We start from the raw sequence: 21,169 nt of genomic DNA, 5'->3' as shown, positions 1-21,169 counted from the left end.
TCAGGTTGATCCAACTAAAAGGATACCCTGGGGAAGGGGTGAAAGTCTACCATCCCCCTCTGTTTCTTCCACCATCCCCTGGATACCCTGGGGTATGGGTGACAGTTTGCCACCCCCTCCCCTTCCTCCACCACCCCCTGGATACCCTGGGGCCAAGCAGGCAATGAAGTGTATCTATCCAGGATAGAGCAGTAGCTAGCTCTCAGGTGCAGACACAAGTTCCCTTATTCCCAACAGATGGACATTTCTATAGAAACAGAAGTACCTATTCAGATGATTTACTGGCAGTTTTGTATCTAATTTCCAGCAGGAATCAATGAAGGAAAAAAGGCCACTTTCCTCCCACAACATTTCAGAGGTTGTGTTGTGGTTCAGCAGTGTATTGTTGATAGAGTGAGGTGGAATATTGATATGCAGTGCTGTATGTTGTAGCTTTTTTAAAATAATTACTCCGTAGAAAGCTATCTTTATCCAAACCAGTGTAATGGAGGGAAGATGCCTGGCATGCAGTGGTATAGATGTAGCAAATTATTACATACTTATACATTGTTGCATGCATGAGTCACATGCCTGGTGAATTGATACAAACTGATATAATTTTGCATGCTTGGGTCATAGACAAATTAAGTAAATTGATACATGTATATTACATGAGTGTTTTTTTTTCCTTTGGCACAGGACTGATACATATTTGTATTATATGTAAAATTTGGCAGTCTGTGTACATCTGTTGGTATGCATTAATTTTTATTTATTAGTGTATTATGTAACCATGTTGTATTCAGGGGCGGATTTAGGCCGTCTTCTGGGTCTTCCGGAAGACGGTCAGATTTTCAAGTTAACATTGACAGGTATCTATTTCTTTCTGTTGGAAGACGGTCAAAATTGGAGGATGAATCAACAAAGATAATTTGGAAGACTGTCAGTAAATAGCTCTGCATCCGCCCCTGGTATTATACTACTTTATTAGATGGTGTTCATGAACAAAATCATTAAGGCATAAAAAATTGCACTGGCATTCATGTTTCCCATAGAACTAAAATCCTAATTTACATAATCTGCCAGTGGACAGTTGGTGATGTTATTTGGTCCATTTCCAGTGTTAAGCTTTTCTGGTTGTGATCACGGCTTTATAGCATGAACTGCCAGTTATATTGGTCTGTAGCAGTGTGCGTGTTTGTGTGATAGAGAAAAAGAGCTTGAGGGATAAAAAGAGCTGGAAAAGATCGAGCATATATATAAAAGAGAGCATTCCACTATCTATACGTCACATTTATTTGTGTGGGGGAGTGCACTTATTCATGCTGTGCACAGATGGTGATATCGCAGAGCCAAAAAGCAGGAAGGAAGCTAGTACATTAACTCTGCCAGCGCAATAAGAAAGTACGTCAGACAGGATCATGTGACCTGGAAGGATATTTTGGGTCCAATACAACTTATCATACCTGAAGTTAATCACTTAGCTGACAGGTAAACAACCACAATGGCACTTTGTGCTGATGCACAACAGTATACAGTGCATTTCGACAGCGGTACTCTGAGGAATTGGTTCTGAACAAGATTGGCTGTGGCTTCTGTCTACAAGGCGATGCTTTTGTGTTGTGTGGATATGTGATTTTTACAGTGCAGAAGTGACTTGATTCGTGCCTCCTAGGCTTTGTTATTTTAGAGCGGAAGAGTAGCTACGTGAAGTTCATTGCAATATATATAAGGTACAGTGTTTATCATGGAAAGATGAATAATGAAATGTTACTTGTTTAGGGCTTTACTTTCTACCGATAGGTCATAGGCCATGTAAGAGCTCTAAACTCTGATACCAACTCATTGGTATATTGTACTATATTTGTGTTTGGTGAACATTTAGAGTATAAATCTAGAAATGAATTCAGAGGTTGATTTTTTTTTCTGTAGTCGTTATAAAGAATGCCTCATAACCCTAAAGATGCCAATTTATGGTCCAATGAATCATTTTATGAGATTGTTTCCATTAAATTGTTATCTCACATTACATTGTACTGTAATAAAACCTCTCCCAAATGACAACTAAAGCGATATATTTACTTAATTAGCATTATTCCCGTGGAATTCTCACAATTATGCCAAGATTCTAGTGAGATAGGCACTATCAGGCCCACGAGGGATGAGGTTCAATAGTTTTTCTTTCACATCTTTAATCAGTCGTGCTTAATGTTAGAGAGAAGATGATCGCATTCTGAAGATGCCGTTGTAAGATATAAAAGGTCTCTTTCTTGGTAAATGGTCTCATTTGATTATTTCTCTTTACCAAATAAGGTTTCATAACTCTGATCTTGCCAAAACTCAGATCTTTGTCTTTGCCCTCAAGAGAGCTAAAAATGATATCGAGTTAGTTGTTGCAACATTTTTGAATATTTGAGGAAGACTTTCTGCATCAGTTACTTTTTTTGATGAATTTATTTTTGAAATTTTCCAGATGACCAAGAGAGAATAGCAAAGTTTAGTTCAGAAACTAAGTGGAACAATTTTGTCAAGGCATGATACACTTGCTGATTTATTGCAATTTTTTTTTTCAAAAAAAAAAAAAAAAAAAAAAAAATCATTGTGCAGTTGGAATTTGTGAAGAAGTAACCATAGAAACTTATCATGAAGGCATTTTTCATCGGGAAATGACAACATTTTCTGATTTTATCTTCCATTTCATTGGTTGAAATCTTTGGGGAGCTAAAATACAGAACAAAATGATGAAAACTATTCACAGTAGGTTTCTGTTGGGACGTCAATGTAATGGTGATGTTTCATTCTTAAATACATGGTTGACTCAGTTGACTTTTTTCGTGCAAAAATTAATTCTACATTGATCATTCCACCATGTCTATGTGCCTATAATGAAAATGTTCATTCTAATCAGTATATGGTAACAGTCTGACTATTCTCGCCTAAGTTAAACCAGTTGCGAACAGGTTTCAAAAATTGATATTTTGTTGGAGAAGGCCAACACAAAACAATTTGATTGTCTATAGATATAACAAGCAGTAATCCAATCTGAAATGCTATTACTTCGACCCCAGTTGTTACCCTTGGGATGGAACGGTCAATTTTAAACAAGGGAGGAAGAAAAATAGCTCTCATGCGATATGGGGTTTAAATAGGAAGGAGGATAAAGGTACAGAAAAACACAAATGAAATTATATAATTTGGATAACTTTCTTTTCTGAGAAAATGAAATAGAAAGTGGGAAAATGTTTGTAAAAATTGGATTCCATCTCTCTGGAAGAAGAATTACGAGGTGACAGTAAAGCACTCATTGCCATGGTTACTTTAAAGGCCACAATATATATATATATTTATTTTTTTTCATTATAATATTTTAATTATAGTAATTGTTACATGTATTTGCTTGCAAGACAATAAATCCCATTGCCTTTCTGATATTTGACCTTTAATCTGAGACATTTTTGACATTGCTTTCTTTCGATTTTCTTCATGCCTAGTGTAAAGTTCAGATTGCTAACTTATCATAAATAGTGATTTGATAAAGAAAAGAGTATGGAAAAGAAGGCAAACTTAAATGTGACTTGGTTAAGAATTGTTGAGAAGCATTATATAACATGTCTGTATGTAATCTCATGTGTTATTTTTGTCTTTTAAATTGCTTATTTCAAGATGGAAAACCTATCCTTGCATATATTATCAGCAAGTCTGTCTGCCTTCTGCCTTATCTCCAGAAATGTATGCTGTATATTACCTAATTGTCCTGACATTTTTTGGTAAAGCTTTCATGAATTTGGAAACTCGGAATGATTGGACAAATACCAAATTGGTGATTTAATCTGCTTTATATTTGAATTCCTTTATATCAACAGTGAGAAACGGAAACCTTTGGCAAAATGTCAATGTTCCTTACACACCGCATTGGTGCTGGCACCTGAAGAAGAAGATATTATGACTTAATTCCCCTTGCTTTGTTGACCATTGATATGAAAAGTATTCAAATAGACACACTGAAGAGTTAAAAAGTCTCTGTCTGATGTTTTATCAATTTCCAAATTAATGCCTATTTGGTGAGATAAAGCATAACGCGAGGCATTGGGGTATGAAATTCTAGAGACGGTTGTTAATATGAATACAGATTGATCACTGGCACTCACGCTTTATAATCATCTCACACAGACATAAAAGTGATGAATCAGTGTATGAAGGGATTGAAGCTTGGTTCTCGCAGCAGACGACACTTGTTGTCGTGCAAACTTGTGGACTCCTGTTTTGGACTCCTGTCTGGGTGGATGGACTCGGGGGTTTTCTAGGTGAAGAGATTGACGTGGTCTCTTACTGGTGAATTCTGGGACATTCCAGAGGAAATTCAGAGATATTTCGCTGAGATGTGTGATTTCTGAATAGCATAGCTGTCATAACCTGCTTCAGAGAAGTTTCAATTTTTTAGTTAAATGAACAATATCAGTATGAAATTGTGGAACATTTTGTAGAGGAAATTATTAGATTTCTTGGGGGAAAACGATTATTTGGATTTGATCTTTTGAAAAATATTCAGAAAAATGTCACGGGAATGTTTTCAGTGTAGAATTATAGAACATTTTTTATCGTACAAAAACACAGCACAAAAACAAAATGGCAGTTGTCCATTTTTTTCCACGAGACAGATCATACCACTTATATTGTCCTCCAGTGCAGGAGAGCTTGATGCTGCAGTGGCTCCCTCTATACATACAGTATGGAAATACCTTAATACAGCATCACATTTCTGAGATAACAATCAGTGGATTACTGTGATTTTCCCTCGTTTACCAAACTGAAGTGGTGAAGCATGCAGAAAGATGAAGCAAATGGAAATTAATGTCACTTAATTACATTGTTAAAAGTAACACTGCCAGATTTGATGCTCGTGAACTCTGGGCTGCTGGTTCGACATTTTGTTCTTTATATGTTGACAATATTTGAATGCCTCTATGAATAGAATGAAGCTGGCAGGCAATTTTCTGAAACAATTTTTTTTCTGGGAAATCATACATAGGTGACTGATTAAATCTTGTGTGACATGTGACAACAATGAACACAATAAATAGTAATGCCAAGAGAAAAATACAACACAATGTGAAATGTCAGCCTTTATCGATAAAACATGATGGGAGAAATCTTCCCACGTGCATGCTGCTTGTCTCTCGTCGCTATAATGAACACAGTGAAGACCTAGAGGTGCTGGAAAATATGTCTGTATGTCTATTTTTTTCTTATGTGGCAGGACAAGAGAGCCATTTTGCAAGTGACGTGGAAAATTGAAACCGTTTCAGCACTGTAAAGTGAGTTACAGTATTTGATCTTAACCTCTAATGGCAAAGGTTTATAGGCGTCAGGTTTAACCTCTTTTTAGTGTTTGTTCGCAAGATCCCTGATTTGCAATTACATGAAAAGAGACTGAGAATATTCTAGAGCTTAGTTACATCTGTATGCATCAGATCAGTATGGTATTCAAAACACAAAGTTTTCTTGATCAGATCTGGTCAATGTAATTACTTAGGTTGAAGCCATTTTATTTATCATGCTGTGTTTTTTGTAGGGCAGAGTAATGAACTGGGATATTTGTAAGAACAACTGGATATAGTGATTAAACGTATGGCTGAAAGTACACGGCATGTGAATTGTGATGCCACCTAATCTGAGAACATTGAACGAAAAAATGGTTTTGCAATTTTGAAGTCGTTATAAAAAAATAGTGAAACTTTATTTTTTACTATTCAAAATTGTCAAAAGGTAATTTGAGATATAATGTAAAAAATACTATGTGCAGAAATGTTCAAATTATCTTTTCGCCATCTTAGAAGGTTATAAAAATGAAAACTTCCTTAAAAAGCACTAGTTCCACATCCAGATGAAATGTTATCTTTATAAGAAAAATGCCTCAAGGGACTAGTTTACACGTAGTGATTTCACATAATACACATTGTGCCATTTTGAAAAGAAAAATAGGTAGCTAGATTTTATGCTGCAAAATCCCATTGAAAGTCACATTTTGAAGGATTGCAATTTAATTTGCAAATCAGGTGCTCTCTGTTGAGTGATTACATCATTCTAAAAAGATCTATATGATTCAAATGCTGTGGAGGAAGGTTGTCTATCCATAAGACCAAGGGCGCCACTGTATATTTACTCTTGTTTTAGATCTCACAACACAAAAGCATTGCCCTTAAAGTCATCAGAACAGGATTTTAGCAGCCATCATGGAGACAAAATGGACAGGAATTCCTTAATTTCCCATTGGCATAACCACCATTTCTCAGGCAGCAGTATCACTATTGCCACTATCACCTGCAACAATGCAGTAAATCTGCTGTAATAGAAACATTTCACCTGAGAGCATTTAAAACATGCTTTTCTGGAAATAATATTGCATAAGTAGAAGCAGTGGAGTTGTTCGTGCTGTAACATTAAAAGGTAATAGGCATTGCTGCCACAGACGGAAATAAATAACAGAAGACGACAGTGCGTGGTATTTCACACCATTGTATGAAGAAAAAAGCTACATTCAACTGATACAACAGCAGCTATTGTATTGATACAATCAGTTATTTCAAAGAAGACATTCCCACTAAAGGAAAACATTTCATATATTTGATATTTTAGGGCAGTGAATAGGCTTTAAAAGAAGTTGTATCCTTTGTACCATGAAGGTTGACGTCTCAAATATAATGTCTAAGCAGTAGAACCTTGGAAGACTCTTAGACCCCATTTCCATAGATTAGATCGACCTACTTTAGATCGACCTAACTCCCTGGGGGTTCACGCTAAATAGCTGTCAGCCGGACGGACACGAAAGTTAATTATCCATTACAGCTTGTAGTAGACGGGGACGGACACTTAAGGCGGATTATCTGACAGTAATCTAGTGAGACTCCCCGCGGTGATAGATCGATCTAAAAGTTGTGAGAACAGAGCCATAGAGGATCAAATATACCATCAGTTACCATAGACTAAATTATCACATGGTGAAAGAAGTAAACTCTTTGATTCCAAGTTAAAGAAGGAACCTCTTGCAGTGGGTGCGTAGCTGCAAAGTACAACTGTTCTGCTCTTGAAAAGTATTGCCATCAGAAATCAGGTAGGAGTCGCGATCAGAGACTGCAGACATCTCTTCCGTGAAATTTGCTTAATTGCCCTGACTGCATCAGACAGGTTAAAGAAGAAAATACCACTGCCAGAGACAATTTCGTAGCTATGTTCTCCTGCAGCATGGCGTACTATGACCGTAGCCACCAGTTCCCGCCGGTTCGCTACAAAGATCCTCGAATGACCCAAAAGCTTTCCTCAGAGTACCATTGGTTTTATCCTCACAATCCTCGGCGCCATCTTCCGTACGGGCACCATGACTACATATGCTGGGTAGGAGGATGATTTTGTGCATGTGCCCGTTTTATATATAATGTATAAATGAATCGTATGTGTGGTATCCAAATAGCTCAACTATGCGGAGCATTTATGCACAATTAAAGAATAAATAAATAAACCCGAGATATGTCTAAATCTCGATCCTGAAGGATATGTCCGTGAAACTCAGATTTGGGGTTAAGACATGTCTCAGGTTTATTTATTTATTTATTTATTTTTAATTGTGTGTTTGTGTGTGTGTGAGTGCCTGCGTTTAGTAAATGGCATGTATGTATCGTGAGCATTCTACTTAGCTGTCATGCTTGACTTGGTTGATGTATTAATTTTGTAACCTTGCATGGTGTTTGGTGTCTGGTTTACTAATTGGCTTGTATAATATAGTGACATATGTATGTATTGTGTTGAAAAAAAATATTGATATGAAAACGAATATCTATGGGCTAACTCTCAATGAAACTTGTTCTCTGGAGTTGAGCAGAATACAGAAAAGTAGGTGATTATATGAGTACGGTGGAAACAAGAGGTGTGTTAATCCGTTAAACTGATCACATTCAGCGAGAATCCCCACAGAATTGTATCAAGCTGTGCAGAATGATAGTTTCATTGGGAATGAGCCAAATAACGTTGGTGTATTGTGTTGGTTTTACAGATTGATTTATATATTTAAGGACATTTGTATTTATTGTGTTGGAAAAAAAATTAAGCAGATAAATGTGTTTGGTGCTTAAAAAGGGAATTTATTGCAGTTACAAGTTAAGTTGTAGCTATAGGTACTATAATCAGGGGCGGATTTAGGCCGCTTCCAGAAGACGGTCAGATTTTCAAGTTTACATTGAAGGGTATCTATTATTTTTTTTGTCAGAAGACGGTCAAAAATGGTGGATGGATTAACAAAGATAATTTGGAAGACTGTCAGAAAATATCTCTGGCTCCACCCCTGATAATGGTACATGATATCATAGCCATGTTAAAAATGACTAAAAACCTTCACAATTTTGTTTTTTCTTGAAAATAAAATCTGCCTCTGGCCAGTACATTTACAGCCACATAGCTTGACATTTGGTTACTTCAATTTCACTTCCCTAGATTTTTTTTACAACACGTCCTCTTGCCTGACTTAATTCTACACTTCATGATAGACATTAGCTCACAGTGCGTGCCTTGTCTGCAACTTGATTTATAAAAAGCAGTGGCAAATGGAAGCATATAACTCCGTCGCCAGTACCTTCATTGCCATCATCTTCCAGATTGTACCTTGCTTGCCGTATTAGTGTCAGGCTTTCATTCTGGAATGTAAATGTAGACCCATGTATGCATTAGTGTGTGTATGCATTTCATTATTTTTCCACTTTGTAAAAAGAGAAGCTTTGTATTTTTCATAAGATGAAAGAATTGAAAGAGCAGATTTTTTCCCTCTATTTGCATTAATTGTTTCCTTGTATTTATATCGTCAAAGAAGACAATATCTGCCACACCATGATTTGTTATAAAAGTGCCAGTTTTTTCTAGAAATAACCCATTTCACAACAACTAATACCTAGGCTATGTCTGCAGTTATAGTGTGAATAACAAAGCTGTATATGTCTCCCTAATGAGAAATTAAGAGTTTCAAAAATTGCTTTTGGTTATTTGACAGAGTGGTGTCAAAGCGAGAATAACTGAGTCACAGTTTAGTGTAACCATCCGTGTTATTGGCCAGGTTTTTCATGGAAAATGATATGAGGTGTGAAGTCATACCAGAGACGTAAAGGTAAACTAGTCATTATGATACGATATGAAATGGTGGGTTTAATGAATTATATCACTGATTGCGTGCAGTATTGCCATTTTACTGTGATTACCAATAGCTGGGTGACTCCAACGATGGGTATTAATAGTAATACTTGAAGTTTTGAACACCATATTCTTAACGTAATGATTTTATCATTTCAGGATTTACATTTTTTTCATAACTCATAAAACTGATTTCTGTGACTCACACCCCAGGTTACCTTTCAAACTTGTTATCCTCTTATTTTGTAGGTATTATAGGTATAGAACATCTTAATTGTTGGAAAACTGATAAACTGATGTTGTGCTCATTTACTGAGTTGTTGCCGTAGAAAATTGCAGAATGTTAGTGGTATATGACAGATGATGAGCTTTCACGGTGATTGCTTGAATGACAAGATGGGTGATTACATTCATTATGTAATGCAATAAGTGAAAGCAAGGATGTCAGTTGTATTACATGAATCACTCGAAAATGGGCTCCGATGTCTCGCCTGATTGGCAATAAACGGCATCGTAACTGATGAATGTCAAATGACCAGCTTTTAGTGTAAAATTACTCCATACTTTTAGTGAAAGCTGGTGTAAGGTTAGCAAACCTTTGAAATCGATGACAGTAGACGCGACTTTCTGGGGGTGGTAATTGGGGAAAAATGATTGATGAAAAACAGCTCAGCTTAGACTGTGGATGCCAAATAGGCAGATATGCAAGTGGAGATGATGCCCTCAATGAATTATAAGCAAGAAAGAAAACTGAAAATGAATAAAATGGCTACTTGTTATACTTAAAATTGCTACTTGTTATACTGCATTCTCTTTGAATTTTAAAAAGTTTCAATCTATAACTTAGCAGCCATTCTTCTCTCTCTCTCTCTCTCTCTCTCTCTCTCTCTCTCTCTCTCTCTCTCAAAGTCTTCCACATTTATCCAGAAATGGATTCCCCAGACCCCTTCCCCCTAATATAGGGATGCACACCTTTGGCGCTTCTATTTTCAGGATTTTTTTTAAGTCCGCCTTCAGTTTTGTCTGTCATCCATACTCGCACTTTTTTTCATGCGCACACATCGACTCAACCACTTGCGCAACCTAAAAGCCTTTCTTTAGTGTGCTTGACATTAAAAATTGGAGGAATTGATAAAGAGTATTGTATTGAGCACTCTTGGGAATATTATCTTACATTTATAGATTAATAGCTTGACATTTGTCTTACATTGCCATCCAGTCTGGCTTTTTTTTTTTTTTTTTTTTTTTTTTTTTCCTCAGGAAATTTTATCTAAAATAGTTCCAGACCACAATAGGTTTGAGTTAAGAATCAATTATTACTGTTTGGGAACAATCCTTGTTTACATGAAACCTTTTTAATGTTGTTATATTTTATATTCATTTTTAATTATTTATTTATTTTCATTTATTGTTGTTATATTTCAAATTATTATAGCAGTTGTGGATAGATATAATAATAATTTTAATTATCAATAATGAAGTTTGATATCCAGAAATGGTAGAGATATAGAAATTGATCATAAGATGACGTTATATTTCCTTCCTGCAGTCTTGGCGGGTGAATGAAACCAGTTTTAATATTGCTTGGTGTGATTTCATTGACTGATTGTCCACATTAGATGATGTCGGCTTTCTGCATTCCATTTGCCATTGGAATGTCATTTCTTTTGCTGGTTTCATATATTATTTGTTTAATGAACCGAGTCAGTGGATGCATGTCAGAGCTCATGGTGTAAAATTGTTTGTTGTTATCAGTTGGCACACATCTGGACATGGTAGTCTCAAGAGAAACGATTGGTTACATAAGTTAAATAGTTCACCGATGTGGTATTCACTTTACATGGCTGGTCATTTCTGTCTCTTTTCTTACCACTATGGTTTGGTTCTCCCCATGTGATGTGTTTGTTAGAATGAAAATGAGATACCACGGTGTACAGAACTGTAGCCAGTAATTTTAAAAGGGGGGTTCTTTTTCTGAAAAAAAAAAAGGACCTTTTTCCATAAAAACTTCATGTACCTAGGTCAAATTTTACCCAGAGTGGACCTTTTCCCAGCCAAAAAGACATCTCTTTCTAACCTCCTGACCTCTCCACTGAGTTTGGCCTGGTGTAGTTATGTAATGCAGTATTTTTCATTTCGGAATGGAAAGGAAAAGTTACGGAAGACAGTCATGACCAGGGCCCCGTAACTCGCAAGCGTCTCAATTCCATAACTCCCTCACACTCGCCCCATATAATAAACTGTAGCCTCTATGTGATATCACTATTCGCAATACTCGATGCTTTCGAGTTAGGGGGCCCAGAATGACCATGCGCCATACCCCGGCCTGGAGTTTCACTGGAGTACTGGGGTCAGTATTTGATCTTAGCTGTAGTTCTGATATAGCAGTCTGGGCTGTTTTCCCTTGGGATAAAACAGTAGTAGACACTAATATGAGAATAATGGGTCTGCTTCTTGAAAGATAAAAAAAGATTCAAGTATTCCATCAATAATTGTGTGTGTGAGAGAGAATGTGTGTGTGTGTGTGTGTGTGTGTGTGTGTATGTGTGTGCGCCCGCGCTATCACAGATTTATGCTGTAGAATTTCTTTTCTTAAAGTAAATACTCCATTTTACTCCATTTACCTTGGGATACAGGGACTTTATCATCAGTTTTTTTGTTTTTTTTTCCCTGAAGTCATCATGACTTCCTGTTATCAAATATATCCATTTAGGGACGCAGACTGGTTTAGCTGAATTGAATAAATAAAGGAGAAGAATCTTGTTAAATGTTTCTAGCTTTCCACTATGGGTATTAATTACAACAGTAAATGTGATATGTTTATATACATGAAGTATTGCAGTTCTTCAATCCCTCTGGTATTCAAATAGTTTTTTTGGAATCAACTTCACGTATTACAGATAACTGATGAGTAGTCTTTGAAGACTGTTTGTGTAATTACCCTTGTAAGTGCCCTGCAAGTCGTCACTCCAGAGACCCGGGTTATTGATAATAGTATTACCAGGTGGTGAAGAATTGAATGGGAAGGCTTATAATGTTGATTGTGTACACTGTTTGGTATGTGACAATGTGTGTGTGTATGTTCTATTGAATATTGTCAGCACTTTACATGTACGTGCATGCAACTAGTGTTTGACTTAGTAAATTGATTTTGCATTAAGACAACTTTTGTTTATCTCCTTAGACAAATAAATTGATAATTGTTTGTTAATTTGTTTTTCAATGTCATTTTAAAGAACAAAACATCTGTGATCTGGACTGAAACTAATCTGACCTGTGAGCAAAGCTACATCATTGTGTTAGGTGAGATGTGTCACATCCAGACACATTTGACTCTGGAAAAACACATCCAGTGGAGACCATGGTTTTGGGTTTTCTACCACATTGCGTGAGTTTGAATATTGAACCTTCGTGTATTGAACTAGTCAAAAATTGTTTCAGTTTTGGGCCTAGATTTATGTTGCGAAGTCATGTTTTTCTACAGAGAAAAATAATATTGAATGTGGTTTTAATGGAATGCATTGGTATCTTTGTGTTATTGGTCTGTTGGTGAAGAAACCAGAAATTATTATTGGCAAATTCCTCTTTAAACTGGTCAATACTTGTGGACATTGATTACCTGCTTGTAGTGGGGAGTGGAGTATACCCGTGCTTGGTCTTTTGGAAAGTGTGCTTAGTTTCCTAGAAAATTAGTTTTATTCTGCCTGGAAAAAAAATGCTTGAACTGTCATTGAAATACAATATTTTCAGTTCTTCATTAGACATTTATCATTGCCTAACAAAACTGGTGCTCTTGGCCATTTGGATTGTATTTAGTTCAGGATTAGTTGTGGAACCTACAAATTTTTGTTCCTATGAAGATATTTTTTTCTTGATTTAAGGTGCCATTGAGCCCAACAGCTGATTTTGCTTGGTTATTACCTTGGCAACATCAGGCGATACTTGCATGGTATCCTGGTACATTTTTGATCAATTTTTCATTCATAGTATTCCACATATACTGTATGCTAGGACTGACACGTGAGGTTTTCAAGTCTTAAGCACTGAGAATACTCCCCTTGAGTAAAGAGAAGACCCAAATGTCAACCAGTGCATTCTAGTTTTGTGCCAATGTAGTGGTTCTAAGTGGATGAAATATACAAAGATGTTGTTTAGAGGCTCATTCCCAATAAAATAACCATGAAACATAGAAATGTAAATTGATCCAGCTCTGCTGGGACTCTTGCTGAATGCAGTCAGATTAAGAGATTAACATTCCTCCTCCTGAAGTTGAATAAAATACAAAAAAACTGGTGATTTTATGAGTACATTGGAAATAAAAAGAGGTGTGTTAATCTGATTGTATTCATCGAGTCCCCACGGAGTTGAATCAATCTATATAGAATAATAGTTTTGTTGGGAATGGACCCTAACTTGCTATTCTTAGAAATTCAACACTCAAAAGCATTTACGTTCAACAGTAAAAGACACTTGGCAGTAAAATGAAACTGAGGTAAAAACCTAAATTAGTGAATTGAGTTGTAAAGGTCGTTGGAAGAATGCCAGTTGATGCATCACATCAAAGATGTGTTACCCAGGTAGAATAATTTAAGCCACATAGCAAGGAAATTGGCACAGCACCTTTTATTAGGGTTATTTCGGTCAAATAGTTCTGTTAAGATACTTGTGTGAACATGCTGTTTACCAGAATGTTACTGTCAGGAAACACGGGAATGGCGTGTCAATTAGGAAAATATCATTTTCAAGAGGTGGAAGATAGGAACATTCTCGTAGTGTAGAGGAGTATTAGATTTGGTATAGAACATATATGGAGGTATTATTTATTTATTTATTTATTTATTTATTTTAGATTTAAGGGTGCTGTTAACCAGGGGAAAAATGAAAACAAAATATTTTTAGAATTGTAGTCTTTCACTCTTAACAAAAGTATAGTTTTGGCTATTAACCAAGAGACAATGTTTGCTATTTCTTCATGTTTGATGGATTTCAAGCAGTTTTTGAATTTTTTATGGCTAGAAACTGACTTTTGCAAACATTGACTTTCGCTTAGTGAAGCAAACCATGCAAACTTAAATAAAGATGCATATCTAAAATTAGGGAGAAACAAGTATGACAGCCGTAACTAGAAAACAAAATTCAATTTTCAAAATCAAACTCCTCTGGGAGCACAGGCAATTAGAGAAATTGAACAAAATGGCCTGTTTTGGATACAAAAAAATGGGATTGTAACTGAGATTGGAATAAAGATAGGAAGTCCTTGCAAAAAAAAAAAAAAAAAAAAAAAAAAAAAAATACTATGTAGCTTTCATAAGTGACATTTGGGTCAATGTTGTCAGTGTATTTTAATGGAATTACCAGACCCATAGGCATCTATATCTTCTGCCCTCTCCAGTGATAAGGTTGTTGCCCTGTGTTCTCAGGGATTGAACCCAGTGTCGTTGTAAATTGAACAGCAATTAGTGGTCTGCTTGATTAAGTTAATGCTGGAATTGACATTTAATCAGCTGTAAAAGGTTATTTGAAAAAAGAAAGAGACAGCGGCCCTGACCTTATTGTGACATATATATATTAGTGTCCCATCGTGTCATCCCCAAGTGAATTCTGGTTGGGATCTGCCTGCTTTAAATCGATCTGCAAGTGGATTTCCATGTCATGGAGAAGAGGCCAATAATCAGGCATAAATCAGCAGACTGACAGGCGACTTCCCTTCTCTGTTAATAAAAATCCTCAGACGTGATAAAGCATCAAAAGAAAGGTGACCCAAAAGTTTATCAGCAATGTCCAGGAAGGATACTGCGTCCAAAGGTGCCGATGGTTTTTGAGATTGAACATGTCTTGTTTTCAAAGAAAGCTTTGATATATGCATATATTTTGAAACCTGACTGGCAGTGCTGAACCCACCACATGTTTAGAGAATATCAAAGGTGCGGTTACTCTGTTACAGTCAACATTGTCAAGGTAAAGGAAGTCTTGGAATTGTGAAGGAAGGAGGACAGAACTGCCCTTATGTGACCCTGGCGCACTTGTCAAATATGAGCATACTCTTCGTATTCATATACATGTAGCCTCCAACCATTATTGGCATTACAGCACTAAATCATTCACCCATTCTGAATTGGAGATGATATCTTGGTTGGTGAACAGCTGGATAGTCTGAGGAATGAAACAGAGCAGGTGTTTGGAAACCTGGGGACCAGTGAATTACGGATGTTCCGACTCTATACGCATTGACGGGTATTCTATGTGTATTTTTGCAGATTCTTTAGGACAGATTTCTATTGTTTTACAGGTGTTACTCTGTTGTTTGTAAGGAGTTAGACAATTTTGAGCACTGTCCTGTTTTATGACAACTGTTAATACAGATTTATGCCATGGTGACTGGAAGGACTAGTTGCTAATTGAAAAATGTTTCAATAATGTCTAGAGGATAACATGAGGTGAATGGTACCATGTTGGGCATGGTTCTTGTGACATAGCTTTCATTGAGATGAAAACTAAGGACTGGATGACAAAAGGGCAATAAAGCCAACTCCTTGAGCACTACAAGACAGAAGCCAAAAACTTGTGCTTCGAATGCTCGAGACAATTACCAAAAGGAGCTGTGATCATCGAAGAAAATGCATGAAAAATTATAGGGATTGCAGAGTGGGAAAGATTGTTAACTGAATATCAATAACAGTGCTGATATTTTAGCAATAAAAAAAAAACTCCATTCTAGAAGGTTCTTATCCAGTCATAGTCAGTGGAGAAGGATGTCAATATGCACAGGAGAAGACGGTGCCTTCTGCTGGGCAATGAAGACCTTTCTCGCCACCAGATGATCCAGAAACACACCATTGAAATGATAGCTTTTTGGTGGTTCATGGATTATGTACAGGTTAAGTCTCTCTCTCTCTCTCTCTCTCTCTCTCTCTCTCTCTCTCTCTCTCTCTCTCTCTCTCTCTCTCTCTCTCTCTCTCTCTCTCTCTCTCTCTCTCTCTCTCTCTCTCTCTCTCTCTCTCTCTCTCTCTCTGAATGGATTGTGACAGTTGTGACTGAGAAGGAATTGACATTGTGTTTGTTGAGGTAGTTTCACAACATAGCACATTGCTCGCTGCCAGAGGGAGTTTTGGTTTGCTCAGATAATGTGTTTGCAGTACTATCCAGTGATCTGTATCCCTATATATCATTTAATGTTTTCCATAGAAATACTTCAGAAACTGTTTATCAAACAAGAAGAAAGAAGTAGGAACAATGTTCTTCAGAAACTGTTTATCAGAAAAGATGAAAGAAGTGGGAGCAACTTCTGAAATTTAATTTATGAAATAATAATTTCTCGTAATAATCTGATTTAAATAGTCATTTTTTGACACTATCAGAACATTACAATTTTCTTTTAAGCCAAAAAATATTTTTTTTGAGTAGCTCCAACACTATGTTTCTTTGAATGCTATGGCATACCATAACAGATTGGGACTTCTCTACAACTAGTATTGATCATAGTTGTTTAATGAAATGATTGTTGATGGTAGTTAGTGAAGCAGAAGAAAGCTGCCTTAATGAGAATATGCTTGATTAACTGCCTTAGTGTTCAAGAGATACGTGTTTATTTGTAAGTGTCAATTAAGGGCTAACTGGGAGCTGTCATCTTTTTATCGACTTTTTTTCTGAAGTGCTTTCTAGAATGCTTTTGAAGAATGTGATTGTTTTTGTTTTAATTAATTTTTTTTAGTTAATTTTTTAACATATAAATATTAAATCATTCGGCAAAATGCCAAAATTTAAGAGTAAAAGCACTCAAGTAAGAGTGCCTAGCATAAATTTGTTAACCTTTCTTTTAATAACTGGATCCATTTTGACTGAATTTAAGAAACTTATTTAAACTGTTGTGGTTTTGAAGTCCCCTTAACATATTTAGTAGATTTTGAATTGGAGTGAAATATTAATAAAGCAAAATTGGACATTGCACACATATAAAGGATGCTATAAGTCTGGGATTAATGTAAAATATTTTTGATAGTCCTAATTAGGTCAGTTCAGGGAGGCTGATGTCTCCGTAGATGCCATTCCACCTTCCCCTTGTTTGTATCACTGTTGATGTTCCTCTTCTATCTTACTTATCTCTAGATAAATAGATTAACCAGATTTAACGTTGGTTTTTATACATATCAGCAGTCTCTAAGGTATACCATGAAGTGTATTAGTAATACCTGAGAGCATGTTGAGGTATCAGTGAATGCATAATCACAGTTCAGCCGGGGAGATGACCTGCAGGCTTCAGGGCGCTTTGAAGATGATTAAAACTAAAATATTGGATTTAGAATATGAGAAAGCCAAGACTTTAGCCATTATATCTACCCATCAAGTTGCTGTCTGTTTGTGGTGTGGTATTCATTCACAATTTTCAAACAACTTTTTTTTTTCAGTGTTTTATTTTTTCTGTCATGATTTGACACTTTCAGTTACTGTATACAGCTCACTTTTAAGGATGTTTTATGAAGTATCAATTTAAATTTTCACAAAAACATTGTTTTAAGATATATGATCCTTCCGTTGTGTTTGAAATTAATGAGTATCTACCGTAATGATTATTTCCATTTTGGCAGTCTTTTCATGGTATATTGAATTCAAATGATGTCCCATTAGGACAGTATCTTGATTATACTGTACAAATCAAAAGAAAGGGTTCTTGGAAAGAAAAAGTTCTTCTCAAGAGATTTTAAGATTGAATCAAAATCTGATTAATTTTTTTTTTTTTTTTTTTTTTTTTTTTTGTTCCATTTTTGTTTCTATGGGGCAATGGCAATACTGGCAGGGTTTTAAAGGTATTTTTTGGGTTGTCTTCAAACTTAACAAAATTTGCAGATTTTAATAAACATTGATTTAATTGGTCTGGGAATCGCAATCTACTATTTTTTTTTTTTTTTTTTTTTTTTTTTGTAAATGCCAAAGACCAACATCGAGGTTTGTTATTGAGCAGCAAAACACCTCCACAGTACTATTGTTCAGAAAATTGAATCCCCACGGGTAAAACACCAGCCTGATCTATGAAGCTCCAGACCACAGCCTTTGTTCTAGGTAGAATTAAAAAAAAAAAAAAACAGAGAGCTAACCTCACTTTTGAGAGCTAACCTCATTATTAAGTAGTCAACTAGGGATAGAATACCATCTTGTCATGTTTGTTATTGTGGAAAATGAGTAATACACCTACAGCTATCAACCTGGCCAACCTGATGGTTTTATCGTCAGGGATCGAAATAAGCAGTAGTTCTGGAGTTTTCTGTCATTTCCAAGTCAGGTGTATGTATGAGGGCTCATTCCCAATAAAACTATTGATCTAGGTAGATTGATTCCACACCGATTTGCTGAATACAATCAGGTTAATGCACCACCTTGCATTGAGTAGAATACAGAAAAGCTGGTGATTGTAGGAGTGTGTTAGAAACAAGAGGAAGCTTCATTAATCTCTTAATATGACTTCATTCAGAGAGAGATCCCACTATGATCATCCCACTGCGATCAAAGTCTTAAGACCAGATGTTGGCCTTACTTTTGCCATCAGATGGCCAAATTTGGTGCACTTAAATTGTCTAATCAACAGACTGTATTGCTTACATGGTAAGTGTACCACTCCATATTTAAAGAACCTCAGCAGAAACAGCTACGTGCCTGCTTTGTTTAAATTCATCATGGTCCCAGATTCTTGCAGTGTCCAGCTTTAGACCAGCCTTGATTGTCCTTTATCAGGCCTGCTGCAAATTTGCTGCAGTATGGCTACAAATTAGCAGCAATAAAGTTTTTCTCGCAAACCCCTGCAAACCCATTCTGCAATTTTTCTGTAAACTTTTCATTTTGCTAAGGGCTGTTCCTTACATTTGAACTGTCAGTCAATCATTATAGAAAAACATCTAGTAACCACTTGAATCCCAATATAGCTTGTTATTTCTAAGAGTATACATGATAATTAAAATTCCAAGGGACTTTCTAGCCTGTCATATATTGGAGCTAGCTAGGTTGAGACTTCCTGAATTTCATAAACCAATAAAGAGTGAACTTCATAGCTGATAGTGTCTTTGTTGCAGACAATGTACCCATTTATTTTGTTGGTTGGGCTAAAAAAATGGTTTTTTGTGTTGAAAGGAGATAGGCTTTTTGTTGCAAAAATCTGTTCTAATATCTTGTATTAATGGGGGAAAATAAATAGAAAAGAGAATAAATGAGTTTGTGAACGTATTTATTTTTTTCTCTTTTGCTGTTAATATTAGGGAGATGCATTGCTAGATGGCATGTGTTCAGTGAAGAATGTGCTGTGCCAGAGAGAGAGAGAGAGAGAGAGAGAGAGAGAGAGAAATTTCTTTTTAATAAACCAGATTTCTCTGCTTGTACCTAGATTGTCTGTACCAAATCTCAGCCATGTACCATAGAATAAATTGCTCTCTGGGAGTCCGTCTCCCATTGAAAGTAAACCATTTAATGAACATCTCGGCCCATGCATTATTGACTCTGAAACAGAAACTCGAAATTGATTTCTGCCACAGGAAATAAGAAGGAAGAATATCAGATTTTGCAACAAGACATCTCATAGCATTATGATTGGGAGATTGTCACGATGTGATGGAAGTGCATGTTATAATGAAAAAAAAAAATAATAAAGGAATGTAAGAAATTTTAGCGGATTTTTATTTCCTTTTTTAACCCAAATTTCATGAATTCAGTATGGTATGAGCAAAATTTACAGAGCTACATTCAGTTGTGTTCTTTAGTTGAATAAAATTCTCATGGATCAGAAATCTACTAGGGATATTTAAACATGATCAGAAAATTTTATTTAAAAAAAAAATAGTGTCTCATTCTGAAGCTGAGAAATAATAGGATATCATATTCTAAGTAAAAACAACCTTATGTCACCTTTTAAAGAGATGAGACTTCTTAGTCACTCGTTATTTTCCCCTGACATGAAACTTGACACATTTGTTTCGTGATTAATTTTCCGTAATCAGTTAGAATGGGAGACAAGTTTTGCCCCATGGGCATTATTGCTGTGATTATGGAAAAACATGATCACTTTTTTGTGTTCAAATTAGGTTACTTTATTCTGCACAGCTGATACTGAGTGTGCCGCAAAGACGATGAAAGGTATTGCACTGTGATAGTACTTGCCTTGGAATCCCAAATTACAAAAACATTAAATCGAAAGAAAGTGCATTTTTTTGTCTTTTGTGCCACGGCATAAGACAGCAATGTGAAATGTCTATTCATTCTAGAAGGCAGGCGCAGTGGGATTTGATTGAATTGAAGTTTCTGGTATTTTTCGCTCAACATTTGCAGCCAAACTACTAATGTTTCATAGTATATCACTAACTTGAAACTGGTTTGGGGAATGTTCCTGATTTCTGTCACGTTGGAAGACCATATGCATTTTTATGAAGCATTTGCTCTTTTTGATGGTCTGTGAAGGATTTTTCTATATTTTTTCTTCTTCTTCTTCTTATTATTATTATTATTTTTGTATGATGGCAGTTTATCATTATCCATGGTCTAAACTGATGTCAGAACTACTGTGATTATATACAGTGGGTGACTTGTGACAAGACACTGGTGGTCATATTGTACAGGAGTATTTGATGTTTTAATTGGCAGATAGATGTTGAAGGACATATCATTTGGACTTGAATTTCCAAGACTTTAACACAGCTTCAGTGAGAAATGTGATTATTTTTCTGCTGTGGTACATACTTGCATTTAAAGCAGTCACGTGATAAATGAGATGAAGTCTTAGTTTGAAGATTCAGAATTGGAACATAAGGTACAATTGTTGATACAAATGAGCAGGAATTTCCAGTGATTTATTTCAAGGAGAACTGTAGGTAAGGTGCATGGGAGGATCCTGCCTGATGCTTGTGTAATAGAGTTTTAAATTATACTAAAGCTAGTACATGCTTTCCGAGGCACTGGGTTTGGTGAAGACACATTTGATTGGTGAAGATCCCCCTAGATTGTTGCTCAGGAAATGGACTTGTTGTGGTTTGAGAATACTCAG

The 21,169-nt window shown here is 36.0% G+C and overlaps 1 protein-coding gene and 2 long non-coding RNA genes across 22 annotated transcripts in view; 2 read left to right on the top strand and 1 right to left on the bottom strand.

The window, feature by feature from the left end:
• The window catches only part of LOC106163513 (peripheral plasma membrane protein CASK), a 134,350-nt gene that overhangs the window by 75,458 nt on the left and 37,723 nt on the right, over window positions 1-21,169 (top strand). The gene's annotated exons all lie outside the window — the stretch shown is intronic.
• On the top strand, window positions 1,034-9,136 carry LOC147759718 (uncharacterized). The gene is made up of 3 exons (XR_015331313.1): window positions 1,034-1,712; window positions 6,154-7,371; window positions 9,014-9,136. It is a non-coding gene; the product is annotated as an uncharacterized LOC147759718 (long non-coding RNA).
• The window catches only part of LOC147759717 (uncharacterized), a 39,633-nt gene continuing 26,536 nt past the window's right edge, over window positions 8,073-21,169 (bottom strand). The window contains exon 2 of the long non-coding RNA XR_015331314.1: window positions 8,073-8,663. This is a non-coding gene — a long non-coding RNA (uncharacterized LOC147759717). The remainder of the gene's footprint in view (window positions 8,664-21,169) is intronic.

The sequence above is a fragment of the Lingula anatina genome, chromosome 10, assembly GCF_051362555.1.
Source record: "Lingula anatina isolate TDL-2025a chromosome 10, LinAna3.0, whole genome shotgun sequence".
Classification (NCBI taxonomy): Eukaryota; Metazoa; Brachiopoda; class Lingulata; order Lingulida; family Lingulidae; genus Lingula; species Lingula anatina.
Note: the sequence above shows the minus strand (reverse complement) of the source record. Positions and strands in the feature narration are given on the sequence as shown.